The sequence below is a fragment of the Perissodus microlepis genome, chromosome 7 (genome assembly GCF_051167445.1).
Source record: "Perissodus microlepis isolate ML-2025 ecotype Zambia chromosome 7, ASM5116744v1, whole genome shotgun sequence".
Classification (NCBI taxonomy): domain Eukaryota; kingdom Metazoa; phylum Chordata; class Actinopteri; order Cichliformes; family Cichlidae; genus Perissodus; species Perissodus microlepis.
This window is the reverse complement of record NC_140467.1, coordinates 6319768-6332640: the sequence shown is the minus strand read 5'-3', so window position 1 is coordinate 6332640 and position 12873 is coordinate 6319768. Positions and strand designations below refer to the sequence as shown.

Below are 12873 nucleotides of genomic sequence, written 5' to 3'. Positions count from 1 at the left end.
TTGAGATCCCTTCCCAGACGCCTTAACGCCCACTCACATCCTGGGCCATCTGACCTCAGGAATTCGCATGATAAGGTGGGGCCAGGTTTCACAATGAACACACCCGAAACTCTGGCTGATTGGGACCCACACCCAGTTTCACACCTTGGCTCAGGCGATTAGAGGATCATCAGGGGGTCCTTTTGTCCCTCTGTGGGGGGATACTCCCACTAGGTTTATATCTGGGACTCTCCACCATTTGACCTTAGAACTGAAGAAGCTTCTCGGATGAGAGGTGAAACGTCTTCAAGTAACTTAAAGAAGTCCAGACACTTTTCTTTGCAAGCTCCTTTGACTGCATTGAAAATGTTTTATTGTATAGACCTTCATGGATGGGATTCAGTTTTTTCACTTCCTTTCTTCTCTCTCTCTCATTCAATCATGCAAATTGAATTATTGATGGTTTTATCAAATGCTAGTGTTATCTGATGTATTATATCAATTAAATTGTCAATTTATTTGTTATTATCTTCACAACAGAATTTAACAAAATGCATTTTTAGTAAAAATATTTTAAAATATTGTAAAAATGTATACTAAAGGTGTAATTTCAGTATCAGCATAAGAAGATGCCTGTGATGACAGAAACTATGAAATTTGTGCTTAGGTAATCCAGACACTTAAGTTCAGAGAAACATCTTTAAGTTTCCTGAGGCATTCTGCTTAACATCACAGACTCATCCACAGGTGACAGAAAATACCCTGTGGCACACTTTGCAATTTGCAATGTATTTATTCTCTCCCACACAGAAACGGAGAACATGTTTAGTTTTCTGTTCTGGCCAGTACTTTGGCAAACTTGCATTTGACAAAGGGAGCTTGAAGAAAAGGTATAGGCCACTTTTAAATCTAATTCCAGTTTCAAGTGCCTGCCAACAGAGTAACAGAATATAATTTGACACACAACTGTATTGTTGTTTAACTGGAATATATTATTATTTTTTGTTCTTAATTGTACAATCTAAGTGATAGGGTAATCTTGTCTTCACTCAGGTAGTTTTACTTGATCAAATCTTCCCTGTGAACACAAAAAGGTTGAACAATAGGAACAATTCATCATTGTAAAAAAAAATCAGAAACATATACATTTCTGTTCTTACCACATGTTATTTTTAACTAAGCCACATTTATTTGTATACTCACGTGTTTCATATTTTGGTTAATACAGTCTTTGTTAGATTTTTAACTTTAACAGAGTTTTAACTTTGCATAATCCAATACTGCTGTCATTTCTCAAAAATCTTTAGAGAATATGGTGAGTTTGAAAACATCAACGGTTATCAGTAGACACTGCAACATGTATTAGTTTCCTCCATGGGACAAAGAAAAATTATGTCTAATATCCAAAATGTGCACCTTCAAATAAATGTTTACTCCCATTAATTTGAAAACCTTCTTTAAAATAGAGATGCAGTACTGTGATGGAAAAGTTAATTTGGCAATCTTGTTTTGGCAGTCTTGTGATAAAGAGCAAGAGTAAAGAGCAAGAAACAGTGAGCCCGTCATATGTCATCAACAGTATTTTTATAGCCCAGAACCTTAGTCAGAAATCATCTTCTGAACCCCATATGAGGGTCAGACCTGCAGTAAATGGTAAGTGTTAAAGCTTTTGAAACTGTGACACTACTTAATTATATATATACAAGGATATGCAATGGAGTTTTTTTTTTTTTTTTATCTGTACACTAATTATTACCAAGGAAAACGTGTTTTGTGTCATTTTATTTTGCTGCAAAAATTTAGAGTGCAAAACAGGTTTTAACCTAATTGTTCTCTCATTGACTGCTCAAAAGAATGTTTTTTTCAGTCCTAGCTGTGAAACTTTAAGGCTTGTGAAAGTTATCACTCCCTCTCTCAAAAACAGTTGACCTGGAAAACACTGCTAACCAAACTTATTTGAACAACATCAACAAAGGTGACCCCTGAACAGCAGGGCACACACTGCACTGGCAATGCTTCAAACAGTATTTAACAGAAAATCAGATGATCCTGCTTTATTCTCATTGAGTTCGTCCATCAAAAAGTAATTTAAAGACATAGTTCAGGCTAATGTTGCAATTAGTGTGTTCTGCATTTCATTTCCTCTAAAATTAGGTTCTGTAAGAGCAAAAGCAGTATGAATGTTGGTGGCTCTGTGGGCCAACTCAAGACATTTTCACCATGATTTGAATTGCTGATGATAAAGACCTTTATTAGGCTTTGGCCACAAGCTAAAAAGCAGCTATTAACCTTCATAATCAAATTCATATTAATGGTGTAGTTGTGTTTTAACATAGCTTACACCTAAGATGTTTATTGGAAATTATTAGTCTCGCCCACACTTGGAAAACTAACCCTTTAGTCTATGCATGCGTCCTTGCACCAATGTTTAATTTCACAGTTTACTGTTAATGGCTTTTTTGTAATTGGTAATGTTGGCAGTGAGTGCCTCCTCTACTCACAACCCACAACAACAAACCTCTAATAGCGCATTCTCTGTATGTATGGGGAAAAAATAGATGAGAATGGTGAAGCACCCTATTCCTCTATCGGTCACTATTTATAGCCCAAACAATTAAGCTGAGAAGACCTTCATTAGCCTGCTGCTATTCAGCAGGACCCCGAGTCGCCTTGCCAGCCAGCTAAACAGGTGTTCCTTAATAATCACTGCTGAATTGCCAGCAACACTGGTTTGCGATTTTCCCTCCATATGTTTCAAGCTGTTAGCAGTCCTCTACTGAGAAATGAATGACTTTCTAAGCCTCATTACAATATCTTACAGTTCACATGGCTATTGGCTGGCAGTCTGACCCTAAAATAAGACAAACTGGCAATATCCGTGACTTTCTGCAACAGTACCAATATAACACATTTGAGAGTAGCTACGTAACAGTATTATTATGTCAGCAGTATTTTGATCAAAATGAAACTGTCCTTTTTGGAACTCCTGAATCTTAAAAATTAGCCTTTTTTTTTTTGCCTTTTCTTTATAAGATCAACACTAACGCAGGTGTAATGCTTTGCTGTAATGCTGAGGGATACCTTCTTTGCAATTTAACATTCACTATAACCTATATAATTAAAACCAAACATATATGGCCACTTCTAATGCTGCAAGTGACAGAAGGCAGAAAATCTGTAGCTGTGCCAAGAGCTGTAGATGACAGGCTGCCAGAGATTTTATAAATACTGCTGCGGTGTGACACCACTTTATCCAATTAGGTTCTGGTTCATTAATTATCTGATCAAGCAGTGCTAGAATATAATCAGCATTTGTATAATAGGAGTATGAGTTTGGTTTGGTAATGTTTCAAGCTGCAAGTATGAGCCAGGTCTTGAAAAACAATTAAAAATGACCAATTAGACAACAACAACAATAGCATAACATAACAACAGCATAATGAAACAGTAATATAATATTAATGATAATAGTGATGTTTATTATTAAATCTCAGAAGTCCACAAATAAGCAAAGACTTATGCAGTTTTATGCTGAATTAATTGGAAAAATATACTCCCAGTTTAATTCAGTGATGGAAAGGAGCTACACATGAATATGTAGGTCTGTAATTCTGTTCATTGCACCTACCGGAATATAAACTATTTCTGTCCTAGTTGAATATTATGGACTCGGTGCCTTGTCCATTAAGAATCTGTCAGTTGCTTTTAATGGCTTTGAGAGGATTTAATGTAATTGGACACTCTGAAAGCCTACCCAAACTCAATAATATATTCCCCCCTCTACCAATGTATTCATCTTGTTTCATTTCTTTTCCAAATTGTGCCTTGCTGTGGCAGTATTTTACTTAACTTGGGCTACCAAAATTAGATGTCTATATTCCCTCGTCACACATTCCTGTGCATTATATGTATATAAGACGGTGAACAATACTCAATTTGTATTTATGTAAGCCATTTTTGTGAAGTTCTACCTGAAAATCACTATGCAGATGATACACATTTGTACTTTTCTGTTAAGCCCAACAACCCCTCTGGTCTTAGTGAATACAGCAAATGCTTGGTTTCGTCTTTGAACAACATCTGAATTTTGAATCTCAAATCTCTAACCTGATTTGGACTTTCCATATCAGATATCCATATCAGAGGCGCTGAGACCGTATCACTGCAGCCGACTTTTCATATCATCGGATCAAGGGGTCTTAATTGTTCCATGCTTTTACTTTAAAACCAGAGGTCATCACATCTTTGAAGTTGCAGCAACCAGACTTGGTAACAACATTCTTAAGCCTGTCAGATCTGAATCTGTTATTTATTTTAATTGACTAGTGAAAACCCATTTTTATAGGTTAGTTTTCCTTTAATCTTTCAGGATGTATGGAAGTGTGTATGTTGGAATAAATATCAGACTGTATAGTTGATTATGTGTCTGTTTTTTGTAACATGTATGCTTATCTTTACTGTATGATTTTGTTCACACTCTGAAGCATTTCTAACTTTGTGTTTTGAAAAGTGATACAAATAAAGTTATTATCATTATTATATCTCCTAGAATGGTAGGGTGATATTTCTATTAATTTAGTGACTATCTACCTGCAGCATTGTACCAGATTAAATAGAGCTGTCAGTCTGTAGTCTCACTGTAATTATGATAAAATACTAATGAGGGCAGAAGCAACCTGTTCAAACATGCCCACGCTTTCAAATGTCTACTGAAGATGTCAGCAGGTACAAAGGATTTTGGGGGAAGGGACATTTATCCATTAGCATAGGCGAGACCTGTCCTACCAATCTTTTATTACTAATTTGGTCAGTTTACCAAAAGATTATGTATTTTCTCACTATTACTTTCATGCATAAATTTGAGGCATAATATTTTAAAAGCTGAAAAATGTATTGAAGAAGATTTATTTGAAGATCAAGTTGAGTTGATTATATTATCTGAACAGATGCATCCAAGGAAGGTACAAATCAAGGACATATTGTTTTTAAAAGGGAGTTAAAACTGTCAATATTTGTTTGAATGTAATCACAGAGCTATAGTACAGAATCGTTAATATTTCCTCTTCATTTTACGTGCTTTGTGTCATAATGTAATGTCTTTTTAAAGAGTTTATAAATCATCAACCTGCAAAATAATTTTTAAGGTTTTATAAGGTGAAACATTTTTATTCTCATCTCAATTATTGGAGGCCACTGATTTAACACATACACAGTTAAAATACATAGCAATGTTGATCTGTCTATGAGGTGACACATAAGGTTGCAACAAGTCTTTTAGAAAGTCAGTGACAGCTGGTCAAACCTTCCAGTTTAAGCTACCTAAACTTCTCTGCACCTGATCTCTAACTGCCAAGATCTACAATATGAACAAGGCATAGATCAGTGAGGTTGTGTTCCTCTTTCACTCATACTGCCACTCTGCTGTAAGAGACATCAGTGAAGTGCATAGATAACCACTGATATACACAAAGAAAAGTCCACAAGTCTGGTTTAAAAGGAAAGTCACTGGATTAATTCATAGCTCATGAAGGATCTCCAGTGACCTCATTAAACTTCTTTCACGCACAGTTTATTCTCAGTTTGTCTCTAACAAAAAATTTTCACTTTAATGATACAACAAAAAGCCATATGGGTATTTGCATTAATTTACTTTGTGATAACATTTGATCATCAGTTCAAAAAAGTGTCTTTTTTTGGGACTAATTATTGCCGTTGTCATCATTCCTGTGGAAACACAGAAAGCGGATAAGCCAAGAATCATCTGATGTGATGTTGCGTGTGTTCTTAATTCAGTGTTACTGGCAAATAATAATGCTTTGGTGAGAATATGACAGTGAAAAAAAATAATTTTGCCAGGTCTCAAAGTGACATCACCACATACAGATTCCTGTGTGCTAGCAATGCCACTAAATAAATAGATAAATAAGCAATGCACAGGTGAGAGTCTAAAATTCTAATTATGAACTGACTTAAAACTTGATAGGGTTTAGGGGGTTAGACAAAAAAATGCCTCTTGACTTGAAAAAAGCCTAATATAATGATGCTAAAGATTAAACAAAACAAAAGGCATAGTTGGCATTAAAGTATTTTTAAATAGGGGTTTACATGACACATAAACTCAATTTATTGTAGCATGTTATATTAGAGAGTGTGATGAAATAGTGCCAATGGAAATAAAGCAGTTTGTAACCATTCTGTTAATATTTCATAAATCTACTTTATTCCAAAAAACACCACATATTATATCAGGTAATCGTGACGAGATAAAGCTAAACAGAGAATAACAAAACCAGCAACTTCAGCAAATACATGCAAAATATGTGGTTTGTAGTCATCAGTTTTGCAACACATCAGCACACATTAATAGATTTATGTAGGTAAAAGCCAGCTGCAGATCACTCTTGAGGTCCACCCGTGTGCTTCTGTTTCTCACTTGTTTTTGATGCTGTTCCTATTGTTTTCCTTGTTCAATAATATATGGCACATATGCTTGCCACTGAGACTAATGTTTTTGCTATGGGATTTGTGCTGGATTAAGCTTCAAAAGAATGGCTGATAGTCTGTTGTTCGGAGCTGGCATGCTCCGTTCCCCACAGGGCTGCTGGTTTAGAGCAGTTTGGATTTGTAAGAAGAAAATAGAACCAATATTATGCAATCTTGTTTTCTTTTTTTCCCCAGCCATAATATGTAGAGTATATGCAGTCGGATGCATACTGGCTGATGGGTAAAGAGTAAAAAGTAAGAATAACAACCCATGCTTGACAATTGCAATATTGAGCTATGCTGCCACAATGATTCATGTATTCAGCTCAGGCCGAAAGTATTGTTTAACAAGACCTAACCTATATCCTTTTGTATTGAATTGTGGGTAAATAAATCAAATTCTGTTCACTTTTTTAAGTGATCCTGTTTTGATGAAAGGACTGTATCAATTGAACTATGTTTGCTCTGATTTTGATGACGCATATAATTTCATTAATCATGGGTGAATGCTTTTCTAATATCTTAATCAGCGGCAATTACCAGCCTTTCATCATCACCTTACTGTTTCGAGAATCACAAGTGGCATCAAGGGTTGTGCACATTGGCTCATCATCACATGCTCTCTCAAGGGTACGCCACTTGTCCGGCATCTCAGAGGCCCTGATTGCATACAAACAAGTGATTCCGTAATCTAAATGTGTGTGCAAAGCTCCTTCTTATCTCAACATGCCTATGGGTAACAGAGTAGCGTGATTGCAGTAAATAGAAACCGCCCACCACCAATACTCAAATCCTGTAGGACACAGGCCACCGGTGTATGGTGCACTTGATTCTCAGACTGCTTAGTACTTCACAATTACAAGAATGTGTTATTATAGTTGATATAGTAAGAGGTTAGAGAAGACTGAACAAGCGGCAGGGATCTGTAATTGACATCAAGTTCCTTGAAAATGAACCACATGGCTTCTTTATGAACCTGATAAGATGCAAAGGGAGGCTTGTTTTTTTTTTTGTTTCATCCCGAGACGGTGTCAAGGCAAAGCAGTAATTTATGCTGTAAACAGAGCTGCAAATCTCTTACAGAGAAGCCTGTGGATTCACACAGGAAAGTGACAATTTATCTTTTACAACAGACATCGATGCAGATTTTGCTGCATTTAGTGATTATGTTTTAAGTGGTGAATAGCCTTAGTTACGCTTAGATCTGTTTTTTCATGAACTGTGATATGTGCTTACATTATTGTTATAGCATAAACAACCTTGACAGTTCAGCATTACAATTCAGAAAGCAACAAACAACTAAGAAATACAAGGGAATATGATCACTTCATCCCACTAGAAGAACTTCAGTCCACCTTGACATTGAGTTTACAAGTCTCTAAAATTCTACTGACGAGATGGACAACTAGTCTTCTAAAACAATATTCCATAAGTTGGTGTTTAGATAACCGCCTAATGTGTCATAGGAATGTTTCATCATGTTTCCCTAGAGTACTACTCGACCGATAGCTTAACTTAAGACAGCTACTAGATTGTCTCAATGGTTTATGTTTTTCCTTTAATTTGTCTATATGTCTATATCTATATGTATAACATAAACAGCTAAATGGATGTTTCCACCGTGCATCTGGACAGAACAATTCAGCATAAGCTTTAAGATCCAAAGTAATAAGTTATGCTGATATCCAAACATACTAAATCATGTCACTGTTGACAGCCTGGATGATTACTCTCACAGCAGGGAACTGTAGCCTAGCAACAAAATTACAAGAAGATGATTTAGAAGAAGTCTGACCACGTAACGGTTAGCCAGTCAGTGTTGTTAGCATAATGCATGAAACTCTGCAGGCTACAAACATGACAAAAAAGCTAGATTTTCTTTTTTAATACAATTATAATAATAATTAAAATATTCCAGAATTACAGAGAACATCTAAATTATATTAAATATTACAAACCTTACCCAGTAAATATCAAAATGATTACATTTCACTGAACATATTACACAGTTATGCAGTGTCATGTCAGAAACAAACAGTAAGACTCAACAGATGTCTGTCAACAGCCAGAAAAGGTTTACATGAACATTAGAAAATTGTATTACTTACCAGTGTGTTTTAGATCAAAGTCCTGGGCACCCCGCAATGCACAAGATTGAGCAACACTGGAACTGTGAAGCCAATAGTGGAGCTGTTTGTTGTCTTTTGTGTGACCAAACTTTGACAAAAAATTAAAAATAAAATATAGGTATAGAAAAAATAAGTGAAAAAAGAAAGGCTAAGGCCTATTTGGAGCAGAACCTGTTATATATTTAATGACTGATATCCCTTGACTTTTTTCCATTGGACGAGACACAGTGATATGATAAACTCAAGACAGATCGCAGAGGATTGGTTAGGAGATTTACATATCTTCAGTCTTCTGCTGGTACTAATGTCTGACCAGTAAATAGGCAGGCACTAATTCTCATTTAAGCCATGCTCTCTGTTGGTATGAATATTCCTTAAAATCAAACCAAAGGCAAGAAGTAAATGGACTGAAGAGTGTCAGAAGGAAAAGAGAACTCATATGCTGCAAGGCAAAGCTCGAGAAGCCAATATAGTAATCCAGAAATCATACTGGTGGTGGCATTAGAGAGGTGTTGTGCTCCCAGTGTGTAATCCCTGTGTCTCCGCCTCTTTGTGTCCACCTTGTCTCCAGCTGTGATAGAGGCACTGAGTGATAGAGCAGTTCTGAGTGCTGCTGCCGCCGCTGCTGCTCCTGCGTCCTTCCTGCTACAGCAGCAGTCTCTGCTCAAATAAATGCCTGGTCTGTCACAGTTCTTTGCTGCAATGCATTAGATTCATGCACTCCCTCCCTCTTTCTGCCCTCTTCCCTCCTCGCTCACTCTTGTTCGTTCACTTGCCTCAGTCACACGTGAGGAGACACAGTGAGAGTCTGGAATACAAATAAGCTGTCTTTCTTAAAGACGTGATTGTGCTTCTTCAATTTGATGACTTTTTTAAAGTCACAGTGAATGAGTGTGGTGAATAAAGTAGAAGTGATCTTGAGATGACAAGATTAAGATTTTCAGTGGACTGGGCTGTTACCGAGCGTTGTTTTTATCCTGGTCCACGTTTTGTTTTTGTTGGGTTTTTTGCTTGGTCTTGCATAAATCTTGCAGGTTACCGATCATAAACTGGTATCATCCATTTCAGTTAAAAATAAATGTTAGTTGAAACTGCATATTATAGATTGCAAATATAACATTATTTGCACTGCTAGAAAATACCTATACAAATGTGTTACAATAAGCTGAACAAAGCCGCAAGAGCATGAAATCAGCCGAATCTAGCCATTCATTTTTAGAAGATCCTTACTGTGACTTATGAAACAGAAAGAATAGATACGTTTAAAAGTAATCACATTCTTTTGATGTGTTTATGAACCTGATAATAACTCTATTGTATAACTCATTCCTAGAGCATTGGACACTGCTGTTTTGTCAAAGCTCCTTGTAGTCCTAGTTATATCTTACATCAGTGCTGTAACACATGGGGTTATGGTACCGCCTTATTGGTGCAGAACTTATTGACTATACTTTCTACTCATGAAAATTTGTCTGAGATCTGATTCTTTTAAATGGCATAATCTTTAGCTGTAGATTTCTGATTTGTTTCGAGAAATTTCTTGTTGTGAAAAAGGGTAAAAATATCCCAAGTGGCAGTTCCAGGGTTTTTAGAATCTAGGAAGTTCTGGTGTTAAATACTCTGGTCTTTTGTCATTTTCCCAGGGAAGGAGAGTAAATCTCACAATGTAAACTGAATTAATAAATAGCTCAACTAATAACAGTCTAAAACAGGGATGTGCCATGAACAGCCCAGTGTGAAATGGGCCAGAGTAAAGCCAAAGTACAATAAAATAATAGGAAAATAAGAATTTAAAATCTCCAAATAAATTTCCAGCTGATGAAAAGCCCAAGAAAAATGAGTGAAATTTTAACTTTGAATATATACTGGTTGAAACTGATTGACATACTACAGATTGATAGAGCTTAAGAAATTTAAAATCATGTTTTAAAAATGTAAAACCTTTTCTCATTTCCATTATAAATGAGAGATGCTATAAACATGCCTGTGTGCATGTTTAAAAACAACTAAGGTGATTTCCTGATGTAATCACAGCATAGTCCAGCCTACTTCCCCAGTTTCCCACACGTAACAGCCACAGAACCAGTAACTGACACATATAATTTAACTGATGTGTCATGTTACACATTTGGGACTTTTGTGTGTATGATTCTTCCTTATAATGTCTGTGCCTTTAAAAACACATTAAATAAGATATTCTAGTTTTCCGTGACACAAAGTAGCTGATTGTCCATCATCATTACTAAAACAAGCAGCTTCAGAAACCAGACTCAAATCCCAAAGCACGTTAACCACGTGTGCTTTGGAGCAGCAGTAGGAGAATTAAAGGGAGCATTTTCCTTTGGACAGCCAAGGTAAACAAAACACAAGTTAATCATTCAATTAAAGTCACTGTTCATTGACGCAGGTGGGAGGAAGACAGCTGTGTACAGCCGCCACTCTCATGCTGCACCATCATTAAGCTCTTGTTTTAAGCACAGCTCTGCAAACGCTAGCCTCCAACCTCATCACTCTATTTTTGGATCGCTTCGATAGTCCCATGCTGACCTGTGTTCAATTTTGTGTTAAACTAAACTACTAAACCTTCACGATGATAATCTGTTTAAGAGCTGAGGAGTTAAAGACGGAAAATAATAGTCTTAAACAGGGGTGATTTTAGCCCATTTTTGGGGGTGCTGAATGAATCAAAGCACCCCCAAAGATTTCTTACTTTTTTTGAAAATATTTGCTGTTTGTGGGACACACTACTAAAAATATAAAAAGCATACAGTACTTAATTGAGATGGAACATTTTAACAACAAAAGTATAGATAACCCCTCCCCCCTCCCAAAATGGTTTGTTCCAGCTCGGCTCTCCCCTGCTCTGACTCTAGCGCTGTTGCTGCCAGAGCGATGGTGGCTGAGACGCAGTGGAGCAGAGGTGTAAGTGCCTGGCTTAAAACAGGACATATTAGCTGCATTTAACTTTCAGTTACTCTTTATATAGTTAGGTAGGAGTCAGGCCATGTTTCTTTTTAGATGAAAAACATTACACCCAGGTAACCTGCTGTGTTGAAAACGTGTTTCCCGACTATGTTTGCTACCCTACAATCCGTCCTGCTCTGTAGTAACATCAGCAACATTTGACCGTCCTGTTGCTCCCATTTAAATGCATATAGCCTATTTAAAATCTAAAACTTAACATTGTCCGTAGCCTGCTGTTGTTACCACCGTCCTGTTTGTAATGTAATGAGAGAAACTGGTTATTTTGTCCTATGTGTATGTGCCGATATTGAACCCAAGGTACTAACTAGCTAACTGGCTGGATGCCCATTAACTTTATAACTCCTGTTGTGTGTGTGTGTGTGTGTTTGTGTACAGAGAGACAGCCAGGTTCATAATGGATATGAGGAAGTTTTTTCAAAAAAAGGAGCCACATTCAGGTAAAAGTGTAAGATCAAATGATCCATCAATAAAGGATAATGTTGGATCAGTGTTTCAATATTTATATCCTTTATTAGATGTACACGTGGTTTGGTTATTTGCCTTTTGGTTGAAAGTACACTGAGAGAGGACTTTTTTTATTAGTGATCTTAATAGTATTTTTTTTTTAAATCTAATTGAATACAATCTATTTGTGTATGATTGTCAGTCCAAAGAAAGAAAGAGGAAAGAGGGGAACATGAGGAGAAAGTACAAGGTCAGGAAGAACCAGGTAAGAAAACAGACAGGGAGTACTAACAGGCAAAACAGAAACTTTTAAACTGGCAAAGAAAAAAAAACAACAACAAATTTTACTCATACAATCTGGAAGTTGAAACTCAAGAGTGAGGCTGGTGCCATTCCAGATATGTTAACATTGTACAATCTTCTGGATAATCAGATCTTCCCCAAACTGAAAACTGTTATTCAGGTTGCCCTGACAAACCCAGTTAGCAGCTGTAGCTGTGAGAGGTCTTTTAGTGTCTTGAGTCAGCTCCATACCTGGCTGAGAAGGACCATGGGTCAAAGCAGACTCCAGCACCTGGCTGTGATGTCAGTTGAGAAAGAGATGCTTGAGAGACTTGACCACCAAAATGTGATAGACAGATTTGCCAACCTCAAGGTGAGGCGACATAGGATAAAAGAAAAGAAAATATCTGCAGAGCCATAGTAGTATCTGCAGTACAGATCTTTTCATACATTGTATACATTGTACCATAGGCCACGGTGTCTCAGTTTTCTAACATTTCAAGGACTCTTCTATTTTTGGAGTGTATTTTTTATGTATCTGTATTGTATTATACATACACTTTAAAAGTGA

The 12873-nt window shown here is 36.6% G+C and overlaps 2 protein-coding genes across 2 annotated transcripts in view; one reads left to right on the top strand and one right to left on the bottom strand.

Annotated features, from left to right (window-relative positions):
* LOC146382395 (leucine-rich repeat-containing protein 4C-like) overlaps positions 1 to 8838 on the bottom strand; it is a 142103-nt gene extending 133265 nt beyond the window's left edge. The window contains exon 1 of the mRNA XM_084933010.1: positions 8571 to 8838. The gene's annotated coding sequence lies outside the window, so the exon portion shown is untranslated. The remainder of the gene's footprint in view (positions 1 to 8570) is intronic.
* LOC146382394 (uncharacterized) overlaps positions 1 to 12873 on the top strand; it is a 140555-nt gene that overhangs the window by 85901 nt on the left and 41781 nt on the right. The window lies entirely within an intron of this gene.